Source organism: Tamandua tetradactyla, unplaced genomic scaffold, assembly GCF_023851605.1.
Source record: "Tamandua tetradactyla isolate mTamTet1 unplaced genomic scaffold, mTamTet1.pri scaffold_166_ctg1, whole genome shotgun sequence".
NCBI classification, from domain to species: Eukaryota; Metazoa; Chordata; class Mammalia; order Pilosa; family Myrmecophagidae; genus Tamandua; species Tamandua tetradactyla.
The window spans coordinates 2,059-20,187 of record NW_027518282.1 but is presented as its reverse complement, the minus strand read 5'-3'; the positions used below and the strand labels follow the sequence as shown (position 1 = coordinate 20,187).

Here is an 18,129-nt window from a genome sequence, read left to right as displayed (position 1 = left end):
TTCCAACTGAAAGTATGCATCTCTTTTGTATGCCTTAAATTTTGCATGGAAAGTACTCATAAAATAATTATTAAATGTATCCAACAGAAAACTATTGAACAGAGCATATTGACTCAAAATGAGTGCTCTCCTCCTTCTATGTAACATAGTATTGAAAATTTGAAGACAAGAATCAAATCCCTATTTCTGCTGGAAAAATAATAGCATTTTCCTCTGTAACATGGTTGTTTACCTCTCACCATGATTCCTGAAAATCTCTTTTGCATATATCTAAATTTTAATGACTCTTCAACATTTTCCTTCAAATAAAACACAACACTGCACTTCTTTCATCAATAGCACACAATTTATCATTATTTGTTTCCATATATATATTATTCAAGAATAAAACTTAATTTTCTGTGAGAACCAATCATTCCCCTCAGTTCAGATTGACTCATAATTCTTATCACTTAATTAAATAGTTGTGGAGAAGAATAAAGTTGTACTAACAAACCCAGGAACATTTTTCATCTGAGAATAAATTGGAGTTTCAGGAATGGTAATAGAAGTAAAGCTTGAAGAGTTGGTGTACATGGAAGAATAGTAACGTTTCCATTACTCACTCAGGACATGCTCTAAAAATATGTTTTCTTCAGAACCTGTCTAATAGCTGGGTGCATTGGAAAGAAAACAAGAAGTCTTTGGAAATTTTGAAAGAGATGCAATCACCCTTCCTCCTGAAGTACACTTAAGTGTAAGTCAGTTTGATGTCCTGCATGGCATCTATATGATATGGTGTGACATGGATGAGGTGGACTGGCCCTTAATGGGCATTTCTCCCTCCTTCCATTTTTGGATCCTGTATTGGAGAGAACAGTGAAGTTGCAGGTGCATATGTAATCAATACTATGGGAAGAGCTTCTTACTACCTGAATTGCAGAAAATGATGCATTTGCCATTCTAACACTTTAATGGAGTCTTCTTGATTATACAATGTTTCTGAAGATAGCAGAAGCATCACATTTCCTGGCTGGACTGTTTTCTAGTGCTTCTTTCCCTTTCCTTTTTTTTCTACTTGAAAGACACACCTCTAGCTTTTCCAAATATATTGAGAGCATATGCCTACTAAATTTTTTCAAGAATTTTTTTAGAGATTTTTTTTGAAAGATTTCTGCTTAAAGAAAAGGAGTAATGCAAATAAATTATTAGATACAGAAAATGATTGCAAATGCATGGAGTTTCCTCAATTAGAATCTGGGAATTGATAAATGAACTTGTTGGAAGTGAGACCATAATAATGCTGTGTACTTTGGATAAATGTATACAACTACTGCATGTTCAGCAATGGCAAAATATGATTCACAGTATATTCTTTATGGTAATCTCTAAAGAAAGTACTTATGAAAGACTTTTAGAAAACCATCTGGTTTATGTGATAAAATATTTAGTTAAGAATTCAAGCTCAATGTATGTGGAGAAAGGTGGGTCATTTATTTTCCCTGGAGAGACATCAAAAAAATGACAAGTTGAGAATTTTAATCCTCAGATTATGACACAATCAAAACCAAGAGACTTGCAGTGCTGCATGAATCAAATCTCTTTTGTCCATAAATTACATTTCTGACGTGGATATGACTAAAACAGAGTTTGTTCCTTGGGTTAATGCATTGCAATAGAAGTGAACTCACAGCTCTGCCAATGATGTTAAATGAATACAATAAGTGGCCACATCTTTTTTTGCCCAAACTGGACATTACCTCAGTGCAATCTCTCATCCCAAAATGTCAACCTAATTTGCCAATAGCTCTGATGAAGAAAGCATTAGTGGTATTCAACCTCAGAAAGAACACAAGATGTCTACAAAAATCAGTGATGTTATTACCTAATATCTTGCATTAGTAGTTTAAAAAGACACAGTTGGCAATGGGAAAATGACCCAAATTGCATTTAAGGATCAGTGAAGGAGGCCTATGAATGTAGGAAGTGCCAAGGGAAAGTTACTGAAAAAATCCCTACCTATAAAAGCAATTTTTAAGGGACAGATTTGTATCCTTGAAAGAAATCCAGTGATGAGTAAAACCATCAATGTTTTAAGAATCAGGGGCTGTAATGTCTCTTATATCCTCACCTAACTTTTATGGAATATACAGGACAAAGTCACAGATGGAGATGTATGTACCTTATTGAAACTTCATTATGTTGTGACTCAAGTCCAGGATATGCCCTCTTTCAAGAGCTGATTAACACAACTCTGGAAACAGGTACAGAGCATTTGAAATGACAAATGGTTTTCTCCAAAACCATGTAACACAAGAGTAGTTTATTTCTGCTTTCAGGGAGGCAATACACCTTCACCCTCCAGTAATTACAATAATTTTATATATTCTTAATGACCGGTATTAAACATTTACCACTGAATATTTAGGCAGAAGAGTCCACCTCAATACTGAATCCTGGGAATATATTTCTAGATGTCAAATGATTTAAAGAAAATACAGAATATATAATAGATTTTGATGGATGTGAAATAGAGATAAAGTTCTTGTAATAAAGCAAATAGCATATTAATTTTGTATACACTGGTGGGGGTAATTTGATTTATATTTCTCAGTATTTAACCTCTGTTAATGGAGAGTAAATTCCTGAACTTGAGGTGAAGGATCCTTACATATAGACACTGTCTCAGCAGGAAATCATTTTTAAGGCATCCTTTAGGTCCTTGTTTCTAAGACTATAGATGAAGGGATTCAACATGGGAGTGACCACTGTGTACATCACAGAAGCTATTGTACTTGCCCTTGTGTTTTGTGTAGCTGCAGAACTAAGATACACTCCAAAAGCTGTACCATAAAACAAGGACACCGGCCCATGCCCCACAGCAGCTGACCCGCCCGCCCTCCTTCTCGCCCCTCTTCCCCCTCCTGCTCCGGCAGCTCTCCAACCAGCATGGTGCCCTCTTCCCCTGCCTTCACCGGCTCCTCCGCCACCAGCCTCGACAGCCTTGCCGCCCTCACCTTTCCTTCTCCAGAACAGCTACTGGGGGAGTGGAGATAATACAGAGCAGCTCCCAGAGCCACGAGGGAGATCAAAGGGATGGCGTACCCCATCCTGGAATGGCTGACTCTCTGGGAGAACCAGCTCCGGTGAGATCACCAAGGGGCACGGGCTTTCCTGGGTGGGACGGCAAGCGACCGGAGTCCCTCCCTTCCACCTTCCCAGGCCAGCTGGTAGAATTGGACAGGCGGTCCCCTTAGGCAGCGGCGGCTGGTGCCCCCACCACATGAGGCCCCCTGGACCAACTGAGATAGTTGGGTCGGAAATTCCCAGACTGCAGAGAACAGTGACGGAGGGATCCCTTCCAAACACGTGACTCCCCCGTCCGGCTGGGAACAGTGCACTCTCCCAGGCTGCGACAGCTGGCGCCCTCCCGCCACGCTTGGCGCCCCGGGTCGACTAGCTAATTCTGCCGGACACTCTCCCGTGCTGCGGCGGCCGGCGACCCTCCCCACATTCGGAACCCCAGGCCGGCTGGCATTCTTCCAAGATGCTTCGGCTGCCGAACCTCCCCTAAAGCGAGAATTTTCCAGAGTTAAAGGACCCACAGCAACTTTGACTGGTGGAACCCGTAGACAAACGTGTGCCACGAGCACCACCTACTGGGCAGGATAAGAAAAACAGAACCCAGAGATTGCACAGAAAAATCTTTCAACCTGTGGGGTAGAACACCCAGGGAAATCTGACTAAATGCCCAGACGCCAGCAGAAGATAACGGATCACGCTCAGAAAATTGAACATATGGCCCAGTCAAATGAAGAAACCAATAGTTCAAATGAGATACAGGAGCTGAAACAATTAATGCTGAATATACGAACAGAAATGGAAAACCTCTTCAAAAATGAAATCGATAAATTGAGGGAGGACATGAAGAAGACATGGGCTGAACATAAAGAAGAAATAGAAAAACTGAAAAAACAAATCACAGACCTTATGGAAGTGAAAGATAAAGTAGAAATGATGGAAAAAACAATGGATACCTACAATGACAGATTTAAAGAGACAGAAGATAGAATTAGTGATTTGGAGGATGAAACATCTGAATTCCAAAAAGAAACAGAAACTATCCAGAAAAGAATGGAAAAATTTGAACAAGGTATCAGGGAACTCAAGGACAATGTGAACTATACAAATATATGTGTAGTGGGTGTCCCAGAAGGAGAAGAGAAGGGAAAAGGAGGAGAAAAACTAATGGAAGAAATTATCACTGAAAATTTTCCAACTCTTATGAAAGACCTAAAATTACAGATCCAAGAAGTGCAGCGCTCCCCAAAGAGATTAGACACAAATAGGCATTCCCCAAGACACTTGCTAGTTAGAATGTCAGAGGTCAAAGAGAAAGAGAGGATCTTGAAAGCAGTGAGAGAAAAACAATCTGTCACATACAAGGGAAACCCAATAAGACTATGTGTAGATTTCTCAGCAGAAACCATGGAAGCTAGAAGACAGTGGGATGATATATTTAAGTTACTAAAAGAGAAAAACTGCCAGCCAAGACTCCTATATCCAGCAAAATTGTCCTTCAAAAATGAGGGAGAAATTAAAACATTCTCAGACAAAAAGTCACTGAGAGAATTTGTGACCAAGAGACCAGCTCTGCAAGAAATACTAAAGGGAGCACTAGAGTCAGATACAAAAAGACAGAAGAGAGAGGTATGGAGAAAAGTGTAGAAAGAAGGAAAGTCAGATATGATATATATAATACAAAAGGCAAAATTGTAGAGGAAAATATTATACAAACAGTAATAACTCTAAATGTTAATGGACTGAATTCCCCAATCAAAAGACATAGATTGGCAGAATGGATTAAAAAACAGTCCTTCTATATGCTGTCTACAGGAAACACATCTTAGACCCAAAGATAAATATAGGTTGAAAGTGAAAGGTTGGGAAAAGATATTTCATGCAAATAACAACCAGAAAAGAGCAGGAGTGGCTATACTAATAACCAACAAATTATACTTCAAATGTAAAACAGTTAAAAGAGACAAAGAAGGACACTATATACTATTAAAAGGAACAATTAAGCAAGACGACATAACAATCATAAATATTTATGCACCGAACCGGAATGCCCCAAAATACGTGAGGAATACACTGCAAACACTGAAAAGGGAAATAGACACATATACCATAATAGTTGGAGACTTCAATTCACCACTCTCATCAATGGACAGAACATCTAGACAGAGGATCAATAAAGAAATAGAGAACCTGAATATTACTATAAATGAGCTTGACTTAACAGACATTTATAGGACATTACATCCCACAACAGCAGGATACACCTTTTTTTCAAGTGCTCATGGATCATTCTCAAAGATAGACCATATGCTGGGTCACAAAGCAAGTCTTAACAAATTTAAAAAGATTGAAATCATACACAACACTTTCTCGGTTCATAAAGGAATGAAGTTGGAAATCAATAATAGGCAGAGTGCCAGAAAATTCACAAATACGTGGAGGCTCAACAACACACTCCTAAACAACGAGTGGGTCAAAGAAGAAATTGCTAGAGAAATTAGCAAATACCTCAAGGCGAATGAAAATGAAAACACAACATATCAAAACTTATGGGACGCAGCAAAGGCAGTGCTAAGAGGGAAATTTATTGCCCTAAATGCCTTTATCAGAAAAGAAGAAAAGGCAAAAATGCAGGAATTAACTGTCCACTTGGAAGAACTGGAGAAAGAACAGCAAACTAATCCCAAAGCAAGCAAAAGGAAAGAAATAACAAAGATTAAGGCAGAAATAAATGAAATTGAAAACATGAAAACAATAGAGAAAATCAATAAGACCAGAAGTTGGTTCTATGAGAAAATCAACAAGATTGATGGGCCCTTAGCAAGATTGACAAAAAGAAGAAAAGAGAGGATGCAAATAAATAAGATCAGAAATGGAAGAGGAGACATAACTACTGACCTCACAGAAATAAAGAAGGTAATAACAGGATACTATGAACAACTTTACGCTAATAAATACAACAATTTAGATGAAATGGACGGGTTCCTGGAAAGACATGAACAACCAACTTTGACTCAAGAAGAAATAGACGACCTCAACAAACCAATCACAAGTAAAGAGATTGAATTAGTTATTCAAAAGCTCCCTAAAAAGAAAAGTCCAGGACCAGACGGCTTCACATGTGAATTCTATCAAACATTCCAGAAAGAATTAGTACCTACTCTCCTCAAACTCTTCAACATAATCGAAGTGGAGGGAAAACTACCTAATTCATTCTATGAAGCCAACATCACCCTCATACCAAAACCAGGCAAAGATATTACAAAAAAAGAAAACTACAGACCAATCTCTCTAATGAATACAGATGCAAAAATCCTCAAAAAAATTCTAGCAAATCGTATCCAACAACACATTAAAAGAATTATACGTCATGACCAAGTAGGATTCATCCCAGGTATGCAAGGATGGTTCAACATAAGAAAATCAATTAATGTAATACACCATATCAACAAATCAAAGCAGAAAAATCACATGATCATCTCAATTGATGCAGAGAAGGCATTCGACAAGATTCAACATCCTTTCCTGTTGAAAACACTTCAAAAGATAGGAATACAAGGGAACTTCCTTAAAATGATAGAGGGAATATATGAAAAACCCACAGCTAATATCATCCTCAATGGGGAAAAATTGAAAACTTTCCCCCTAAGATCAGGAACAAGACAAGGATGTCCACTATCACCACTATTATTCAACATTGTGTTGGAGGTTCTAGCCAGAGCAATTAGACAAGAAAAAGAAATACAAGGCATCAAAATTGGAAAGGAAGAAGTAAAACTATCACTGTTTGCAGACGATATGATACTATACGTAGAAAACCCAGAAAAATCCACAACAAAATTACTAGAGCTATTAAATGAGTACAGCAAAGTAGCAGGTTACAAAATCAACATTCAAAAATCTGTAGCTTTTCTATACACTAGTAATGAACAAGCTGAGGGGGAAATCAAGAAACGAATCCCATTTACAATCGCAACTAAAAGAATAAAATACCTAGGAATAAATTTAACCAAAGAGACAAAAAACCTATATAAAGAAAATTACAAAAAACTGCTAAAAGAAATCACAGAAGACCTAAATAGATGGAAGGGCATACCGTGTTCATGGATTGGAAGACTAAATATAATTAAGATGTCAATCCTACCTAAACTCATCTACAGATTCAATGCAATACCAATCAAAATCCCAACAACTTATTTTTCAGAAATAGAAAAACCAATAAGCAAATTTATCTGGAAGGGCAGGTTGCCCCGAATTGCTAAAAACATCTTGAGGAAAAAAAACGAAGCTTAAGGTCTCGCCGCTGCCTGACTTTAAGGCATATTATGAAGCCACAGTGGTCAAAACAGCATGGTATTGGCATAAAGATAGATATATCGACCAATGGAATCGAATAGAGTGCTCAGATATAGACCCTCTCATCTATGGACATTTGATCTTTGATAAGGCAGTCAAGCCAACTCACCTGGGACAGAACAGTCTCTTCAATAAATGGTGCCTAGAGAACTGGATATCCATAAGTAAAAGAATGAAAGAAGACCCGTATCTCACACCCTATACAAAAGTTAACTCAAAATGGATCAAAGATCTAAACATTAGGTCTAAGACCATAAAACAGTTAGAGGAAAATGTAGGGAGATATCTTATGAATCTTACAACTGGAGGCGGTTTTATGGACCTTAAACCTAAAGCAAGAGCACTGAAGAAAGATATAAATAAATGGGAGCTCCTCAAAATTAAACACTTTTGTGCATCAAAGAACTTCATCAAGAAAGTAGAAAGACAGCCTACACAATGGAAGACAATATTTGGAAACGACATATCAGATAAAGGTCTAGTATCCAGAATTTATAAAGAGATTGTTCAACTCAACAACAAAAAGACAGCCAACCCAATTACAAAATGGGAAAAAGACTTGAACAGACACCTACCAGAAGAAGAAATACGGATGGCCAAGAGGCACATGAAGAGATGCTCAATGTCCCTGGCCATTAGAGAAATGCAAATCAAAACCACAATGAGATATCATCTCACACCCACCAGAATGGCCATCATCAACAAAACAGAAAATGACAAGTGCTGGAGAGGATGCAGAGAAAGAGGCACACTTATCCACTGTTGGTGGGAATGTCAAAGGGTGCAACCACTGTGGAAGGCAGTTTTGTGGTTCCTCAAAAAGCTGAATATAGAACTGCCATACGACCCAGCAATACCATTGCTAGGTATCTACTCAAAGGACTTAAGGGCAAAGACACAAACGGACGTTTGCACACCAATGTTTATAGCAGCATTATTTACAATTGCAAATAGATGGAAACAGCCAAAATCTCCATCAACAGAAGAGTGGCTAAACAAACTGTGGTATATACATACGATGGAATATTATGCAGCTTTAAGACAAGATAAACTTATGAACCATGTAATAACATGGATGGACCTAGAGAATATTATGCTGAGTGAATCCAGCCAAAAACTAAAGGACAAATACTGTATGGTCCCACTGATGTGAACGGACATTCGAGAATAAACTGGAAATATGTCATTGGTAACAGAGTTCAGCAGAAGTTAGAAACAGGGTAAGACAATGGGTAATTGAAGCTGAAGGGATACAGACTGTGCAACAGGACTAGATACAAAAACTCAAAAATGGACAGCACAATAATACCTAATTGTAAAGTAATCATGTTAAAACACTGAATGAAGCTGCATCTGAGCTATAGGGTTTTTTTTGTTTTTGTTTGCTTGTTTGTTTGTTTGTTGTTGTTGTTTTTACTATTATTACTACTTTTATTTCTTTTCTTTATATTAACATTTTATATCTTTTTCTGTTGTGTTGCTAGTTCCTCTAAACCGATGCAAATGTACTAAGAAACAATGATCATGCATCTATGTGATGGTGTTAAGAATTACTGAGTGCATATGTAGAACGGTATGATTTCTAAATGTTGTGTTAATTTCTTTTTTTTTCTTTCCATTAATAAAAAAATAAAAAATAAAATAAAAAATAAAATAAAAAAAAAAACAAGGACACCACTGAAAGATGAGACCCACAGGTAGAAAATGCTTTATACTTGCCTCCATGTGATGAAATTCTCAAAATAGAGCATGCAATCTTAGAGTAAGAGAAAAGGATGTCAGTGAGTGGAATACCACCCAGAATTCCAGTTGCAAAATACATCACTAGGTCATTCAGGAAGGTTTCAGAACATGAAAGTTGGATTACTTGAGTAAATTCACAAAAAATTGGGGAATGTGCAACTGTGTACAGAAAGTCAATCGCAAAACCATTAGGCCATGTAAAAGAGAGTCCAGAACACTCAATATCCATGATGACAGCAGCAGGAGACCACAGAGACTGGGGTTCATGATGACTATGTAGTGCAGTGGGTGACAGATGGCCACATAACGGTCATAGGCCATCACAGTTAAGAAGCAGTTGTCTAATATTCCAAAAACCATGCAAAAATACATCTGGGTGAGGCAGTTTCCATAACTTATAGTTTTGGTCTCTGTCTGGATGTTCACCAGCATCTTTGGGACAGTGGTGGAGGTGAAACAGATGTCTGCAAAAGACAGATTAGCAAGGAAGAAATACATGGGTGTGTGCAGATGGACATCAGAGATAGTGGCCAGGATGATGAGCAGGTTCCCAATGATAGTGGCCAGGTACATCATCAGGAAAAGAGCAAATAGAAGAGGGTGCACTTCTATGTCTTCTGAGAGTCCCAGGAGGATAAATCCTGAAACACGTGTTTCATTCTCTGATTCCATGTAATTCATGAAACTGCAGGACAGAGACCAAAGCAAGGCAGATTTAGGTAGAAGCAGCTCTCAGCATATTAACATAAATTCTATGGTTTGTATTGCAAATATATTGAAATTTTTTTTATTAATTATATACAGAATTAGTGCCCTCTATCTCAAAATATCAGGGTAAAAACATGTTCCTCCTTCTCCTTTACGCTGTTCTTCTCATGCCTTCTTTGTTCATAATTTTAAACTTTTTCCCAAGGTAATATGCTCCACTGCAAAAGCTCTTAGACTTTATTTTATTCAAAAATCATTTGACCAGTTATTCTACACTATGTAATGAAAAAGTTGTGACATGCATATTGGTATTTTTGTAATCAATATTACTAAATTGCACCCTTGAAAATAGTTAGACTGTGAAATTTTAAGTTGTATATAGATCACTACACTACAATTTTAAATAAGTAAAATTTTCCATCTTTATGAATAGAAAGTTCAATATTGTTAGCATTCTATTTCATCTCCACCTGATCTATACTTTCAGCTCAATCCCATCCTTAATGGCAGGAAGCCAGCTTATAGATATTGACAAAATAATTCTAAATTTTAAAGGGAAAGCCAAAAGTCTTAGATTGCCAAAACAATATTGAAAAAAAGCCAAGGTTGTACAAACAATACTACCAGATTTCAAGCCTAACCATACAGATGTGATGATCAAACTATGTATTGGTGAAATAAACACATGAACAAATCTAAGAGAACTTAGTAGACTCACAATCAAAAGTTGGGGAACTCAAAAACAGACCCACAGAACCAGAGCCAACTGGCCTTTGACAAAGGGGCAAGAGCAATTTAATGGAAAAAGTATGATCTTTTCAACAAATTCTGTGGAACAATGACATACACACATGGTAAACAGAAAAGGAACATAGCCAAGCTCTGTATATATTCTACAATAGTTAACTCAAAATGAATCCTGCACTCAAAATTAAAATGCAAATTATAATACTTCTAGAATAAAACATCCAAGAAAATCTGGTGGCCTGTACTTTGGTGATGAGGTTTTAGAAATAGCACCCAAATCATGATCCATGAGAGCAGAATATTTAAAAATTGGACTTTATTAAAATATAAAAATTATGCTATGTGAAAGACATTGATAAATGATTTCTGTCTAATATACAAAGAACTCTTAACACCCAACAATAAGAAAGGAGACTCCCAATTAAAAAATGGGCAAAAAATCTGAACAGAAACTGAAATTAAGAAGATATGCAAATGGTAAATAAATATGTGAGAAGATGTTCAGTCATTTGTCAGTAGGGAATTGCAAAATTAAACTGCACTGATATACCATCACACACCCCTTAGAATACCTGAGGACCTAAACACTGACAATACGACGGGCTGATGATCATGGGGAGCCATTTAGACTCATTCTCCACTAGTGAGAACACAAAATGGTGCAGCCAAAGTACAGTTTGGCAGTATTTAGTAAAACTAAACATAATTTTACCATTCAGTCCAGAAATTGTGCCTTTAGATAACCAGCTGGTTTGACTACTTGTGTCCACACAAAAAACCTACACAAGAATGTTTTATGGCAGCTTTATGTATAATCTCCAAAATCGGAAGGCAACCTAGATGTCCTTCAAGGTGAATGGATAAGCACACTCTGCTATGTTTATACAATGGTATATTATTCAGTGATAAAAATGAATGTTCCCTCAAGTCACAAAAGTCAAGAATACATCATAAATGATTACTGATAATTGAATCAAACCAGTTTAAATATCCTCCATAAATATAATTTCAATTATATGACTTTCTGTATTAGTCCAAATAAAGACAATAAAATGATGGCTGGTTGCCAAGGGATTGGGAAGAGGAAAGAAGGTGGAATAGGTGAATCAGAGAGCAATTTTTAGAGCAGTGAATGTATTCTGCATAATCCTATAATTATAGACACATGACTTTATGCATGTATTAAAACACACTGACCTTTACAAAACAAAGAATAACCCTTAGTATATGCAAAAATAGAGATTAATTATCAAGATCATAAGAATGCCAGCATGAAATGCAAAATGTGATAAAACAATCTAATTGTATTACAAATATATGGAACATGCTTACTGAGGGGATGAGAGGAAAACGTGCTGAAATGGTAATACAGGATATGAAAGGAGTCTGGAAAATAAAGGGGACAGAAATCATCAGTACTGTATTTTAGAGGATTAAGTTTGTCTCACCAAAGTGTAGGTTGACAATTCTGTCACATCTGCACATGGGTATTGAAATCAAGCAATTAAGAAGATGATGGCAAGTGAGAAGAAAATGTTTCCCTCTGCAGAATGGGTGGTTAACCATAAGCAAGGTGAGGAGGCTAGAATGTTCTGCCTGGTAATGGTTTACAGTGAGACACATCCACATGAGTAGGTTAATATAGATAGAGGGTTACATGTAGACATATTTATGGGTGTGCATATATGCACAACTTGGCTGACACACATATATTTTCTTACTCTGTAGTGGACAGCACCTATATGTCTTAGTAACATGGAGCAAACATAGTGCCCAGACCTTTGTTTTAACACCATCCATCAATAAAAGTTTCCTTGAAGAAATGGCTGACCCTAGACCTGGAATAGAAATGTACAGGAAGAGCCTGGAGCATTTTGCACTACCAGAAATTAAGTAGGTACTAAAATGAAGCATTCAATGATTGGGATAAATCCAAGAGACCCAAGCACTTCTGAAAGATAGCCCATTTCCCAAACTGAAATAAACCTCAAAACAAAATAAAGTAGTATTGTATCATGACCCAAAATACAAAATAAATGTCATGAATCAATAGTGATTTAAATACATTATTTATAATATGAGGAAGAAGACAAAAATCTCCTATGCAAATGCATTCCACTAATTTATGTAGATACTGCTGTCTCAGGAAGGTGAAGTTAATTCCCACTCCTGAAGTGTGGATTTCACATATTAATACCCTTTCAAAGGTGATATATGGAAAAGCAGGGCAATGAAGAACTTTGAAGGGAGGAAACCTGACAAACATTGTTGATGAATGTCAACATCAACAGTGAAGAGTCACACTGATGAGATGTACCCTGGATACATAATGCAAAGAAAATAGAATTTTATCTCTGGTGTTTTTCTCCATAACACATAATCCCAGTCTAATCATGAGGATATCATCATACAAATTCCAACTTACGGATTTTTTACAATGTACTTGACCAGCACCCCTGAAAAAAAAAAAACGGGTCATGAAAAACAAGCAGAGTCTGAGAAACCATTGTTTATAACAAGCAGACAAAATGTGGTATTGTGTATGGAAGATGTTCAGAATACACGAAACTGGATGTGATGTTTTTGAATCTGTTTCTACTATTCTTGCAATTTTCCTGTAAGTCTCACATTGTTTTTAAAATACATTTATTAAAAAGTAAAGCTATTAGTGAAATGCCAAACCCTAGGAAAGCAACTCTGATCTTCATTCCAGATGTGGTTATAAGCCATGGAAAAGGATATGACTCTGCTGTAAGTCTCAACTCATCACCCATTAGATCAGAACAGAGATACTAATTCCATATAATAATTGAGATAATTAAAAATAATGACTATATAGTGTCCAACATTGGGCTTAGTATTAATTAAGAATATTTTTATACACTGTGATTCAACTCCACCCATATTCATTCCCCAAACCTCCAAGCCCACTGCCAATGTACTATTTCCAGCCCTCATCATTTCCCAGGAATTTGACAACTGAAACTGATCCAGAGCATTCTTCATGGAAGGAATTTTCTTGAACATCATCTTCTAAAAACCCTGCACTGACTGTCCAATAACTTCAAACATGAACATTAATCTTCTGGACAAAACACAAAGCTCTCTGCAATGTGGCTGCTGACAACCTTCCCAAGCTAATGTTGATTTTCTCACACTCTTCCTCTCATTGTGATCAGGTATTAAGATCTACTTTTAAACCTAACCACACTTTACAGTTACATGGCTTGCACATTTGTGTCCCTGTTTTCTCTTCTTGGCGGGTTTATATCCTCTTCTTCTCTTAAAATTGCTAATGTAATGAAAATTTTCCTCCTGCCTGGGTTAGTTCAATTCCCAGAACCTTTGGGAAGCCTTCATGAACCTCAACAGATGAGTCCAAACTTTGGATCCACTTCACCAGGGCATCAGTTTCCACCTCAGGATATTGCATGTGCTCATTTCTATGTTTGTTGTCATATTTAGATGTAATCTCTTTGAAATAAAAAACACTGTCTTACTCATTCATTTATTCTGAGAGTAATAGTGCCTACCATGAAGGAATTAATAAAGGGGCTTGTGTGGAATGATTTGAAGAAAAAATTGATGGATGTGGTCAACAATTCACTTCCATGAAGGAAGCCCATGAGTGTGAGCTGACATTAGATGAGACAGATCCGGGAAAGATGATTTAGTGTATCCATCATCTCCCTCAACGACAAGCTTTTTACCTGGGTAGGATGCTGGGTGATTATCATTCTGTATTATTCTTGTTGATGCCCCTAAAGTTACTCTCAATAAATGGAGTCCTGGACTCATAATACATTCTGCACACTCATGACCAGACTCTATGACTCACCCAGAAGTTATCAAAGAAGATTCTGAGTTCACCAATGCCAAGTCTTCCCTGAATGATGGATGAAGTTGGAAGCACTGCTCCCAGGAATTGCAGGGATATGTAAATACTCTTGAGGTCTCTATAAGGTTGTGTTTCCACCTCAGCAGAAATTGGTAATCCTGGCTTGAGATAGTGTAGTCAAAACACTTATGTTTCCATGCCTTTATGAATTTAATTTCCATGAGCCTCATTAATGAAGTATTCTTTTTTCTCTCTGCTCCCTAAGATATTTAGCTCTCTGGAGGGGAAAAAAGTTAAAGAAGTGAAAACTTGGGTCTATTTTGACCCTTGGGAGAAATCTTTGGAGCTATTTGTTCATCTCTTACCCCAGTAGATTTTCATCTCTCTTTAGCTGTGGACTCAAGTATTGCAAGTTTTCCCATAGTGAGTTCCCTATCACTCATTCAGGGTAGAGATTCTGTGAACAGTAAAATATCCATAGTCTGTGATTTTTAGCTTCTGATATTCAATATTATTTACAGTGGTGCCTTCTCTCAACAATATTTCTGCTTGTTTCACTGCTTTTACTTTCTCCCCCAAAGTTAGCAATATCTGTTCAACTCACACAACTATTTATTTTCAGTCATTCAACAATATGTATTCAGCAATACTATATGGCTATCATTAAACTACATTCCAAGAAAGAAAAAAGAAAGAGTAATATATTGTGTCTGCTGTCAAACAACAAAGAGTCATGGAAATAAATAATGCATCCAAGGGTGGTATTGAAGTCCTGGTGAAGTGTAATACCATGTAAATGAAGATCAACTTTTCCATCTCTGATGAAATGAATCTTGGGACTCTGAGAAGGTTGAATAAAAATATTTGAAACAATTAAAAGAAAGGTAACAGAACTCTGGGGAATGAAAGGACAATAGAAGAGATTAAATGTATTCTAGAGGAACATGACAGCATATTTTGAACTTGCAGTAGAAAGGACTGGCAAACTAGAGGATAGGATATAGAAATTTATGGACTGTAGAGATGGAGATAAGATGGGAAAACAGGAGCTGTGTCTCAGGGAAATAAATGACATCATGATATGTATAAACATATGCTCATGGGTGTTCCAGAAGGATAAGAAAATTGAAAAGGAGTAGAAAAAATATTTGAGGGAATTTTGGCTGAAATTTCCCAAGTTTTAGGAACAACATAAATGCAAATACCGAGGAAGCACAACATATTTGAAACTGAATTAATTCTAACAGGCTTAAACTAGTACAAATGCTAACAAGAATGACAAATGTAAAAGGAGTGAATCCTGAAAGCAGCAGGAGAAAAGCAATTCATCATATACAAAAGATTGTAATAAAATTAAGACCCATTTCTCATAAGAATCCATGGAGAAGGCAATGATATTTTGTATTTCTCTCTGAAGGAGAGAAACTGCAGATGAGAATTCTTTATCTGGAAAAACTGTCCCTCACATATATACAGCATAAAATAGTCACACTTAAGCAGGAAATATTTCTCTCTCAAGAAATATTAAAGGGAGTTCTGCAGGCCAAAAGAAAAAGAGAGAAGCTTGGAGGAGAGCATAGAAATAAAGTGTAATTAAAAGGGTAAATGAAAGGCAAATATAAGGATGGCATGCAAAAATAAAAGGATAAAATATTCGATGTGATTATTGCCTTTATAGTGTAAAAAGTGTGAATGGATTAATGCATTCATCAAAATATGCATATTGGCAGAATGCATGAAATGTATGATCTATCTAAAGGCTTTCCTTAGACCAAAGGAAACAATGAGAATGACAGTGAAGGGTTGGAAAAACATATACACAAACTACAACACAAAATGAGCTGGGGTGGCTATCCCAATACTTTTATTTTTATTTTTCTTGTTCATGGAGTAATAAAAATGTGTGAAAATAGGTTGTGATGATCAGTGCACAGCTATAGGATGATACCATGAACACTGAATGTATGCCTTGGATGATGATATGGCACGTGAATATATCACAATAAAATTGCATTAAAACAGACAAACTGAACTATACAAGTGCTGGAGAAAATGTGGAGAGACACTATTGGTAGGGAAGTAGAATGGTGCAGCTCTTCTGCAGGACAGTGTGCTGGTTCCATAGGAGGATAAGTATAGGGTTGCCCTATGATCCTGCAATCCCAATATAAGGTAAGCTGGTGGAAGAACTGAAAGCAGGGTCGTGAATATACATTTGCACACTGGTGTTCATGGTGGCAATAGTCATGATTTGCAATGGGTGGAGGAGGCTTAAGAGAACATTGACTAAGGAACAGAAGGACAACCTGTGGTGCATACATATGATGGAACATTGAGCAGCTTCAAGAAGGAATGAAGCTGTAAGCCATGCAGCAAGATGAGTGAAACTTGAGAACATAATATTGAGTGAAATAAGCCAGCAGTGAAAGACCAAATATTCAATAGTGTCTTTTCTGGTTTGAAAGGATTATGTATTCTAGAAAAGCCATGTTTTCATACTGATCCATCTCATGGAGGCCACCACTTCTTTCAATTCCTGAATAGGGAGTAAGACTTTGTTTTTCTGTACAGATGAACATAATACCCTGATACATTCCATAGTATTGTGGGCAGAAAATAAAAAAACATTTGTAAAGTCCCCTTGAGTGACTGGGAGAAAAGGTTGAAGTATCAAACTTTCCTTTCTGTGGAATTCCTAATATTATCTCAATCTTAAAGCATGTCCATTAGAAAGTTATTTCTGCAATGGTGATATTAACTCAGCTTATAATTATATAGAGATGTTGATTGGTTGTTGTTAGATACACTGACTGCATCAAGGAGTGAAAGGGATGGGTTCTAGGCTTCAAATGAGAAGCTTAAGTGCTGTCTGACAGATGTAGATGTTTCTATGAGTATCCTGAAGGAAAATCTTATTTCCTGTAGCTGTAGACTTGAGATCTCTGAAAATCAAACTCAGAATCGTACTGTTAGAGTAGCAACTTTATAACATCAACTGAAATTTCAATATTTCATGGTGTCTGCCATTAAAGTGAGACCATTGATTGGAAAGGAGTGGGACCATGAAAAATAGGATGGTGACATATGGATTGATAATGATCTCAGGGATGTGGTCAAAACCCTAGATCATGCTGAGTCTTCTCTAGATAACCCTGTAATAGTTTTCCCTGAGGACATAACTGCCCCACCTTCAGCCTGCCTTGAGGAGTTTGTCACCCAACCTCCACCTGAAGGGATTACTAATAGAGTGATTAATCTTGTTTCACAAGATGAAACTGCAAATGGAGGCCCTGAAGCAATTGGCTTGGAAGATGTTTCTAATTCTTTTCATGGCCCACCCCCACCCCTCATTTCTTCCAGACCTATAATTAGACTAAAGTCCCAACAGGCCTCTAAAGGTGAGGTACAAAGAATCACACATGAGGAGGTACATTATACTCCAAAAGAACTGCATGAGTTTTTCATTTTATATAGACAGAAATTTGGGGAATATGTGGGGCAATGGATTTTAAGGGAGTGGTATAATGGTGGGAGGAATATAAGGTTGGATCAGGCTGAATTTATTGATGTGGGCCCACTAAGCAGATATTCAGCATTCAATGTTATAGCTCAAGGGGTCAGCAAACAGTTTGTTTGGATGGTTGGTTGAAACATGGATCAGAAGGTGGTCAACATTA

The 18,129-nt window shown here is 37.0% G+C and overlaps 1 pseudogene; it reads right to left on the bottom strand.

Annotated features, from left to right (window-relative positions):
• Window positions 1-2,664: 2,664 nt before the first annotated feature.
• On the bottom strand, window positions 2,665-9,732 carry LOC143673173 (olfactory receptor 7A10-like; annotated as a pseudogene).
• Window positions 9,733-18,129: the final 8,397 nt, after the last annotated feature.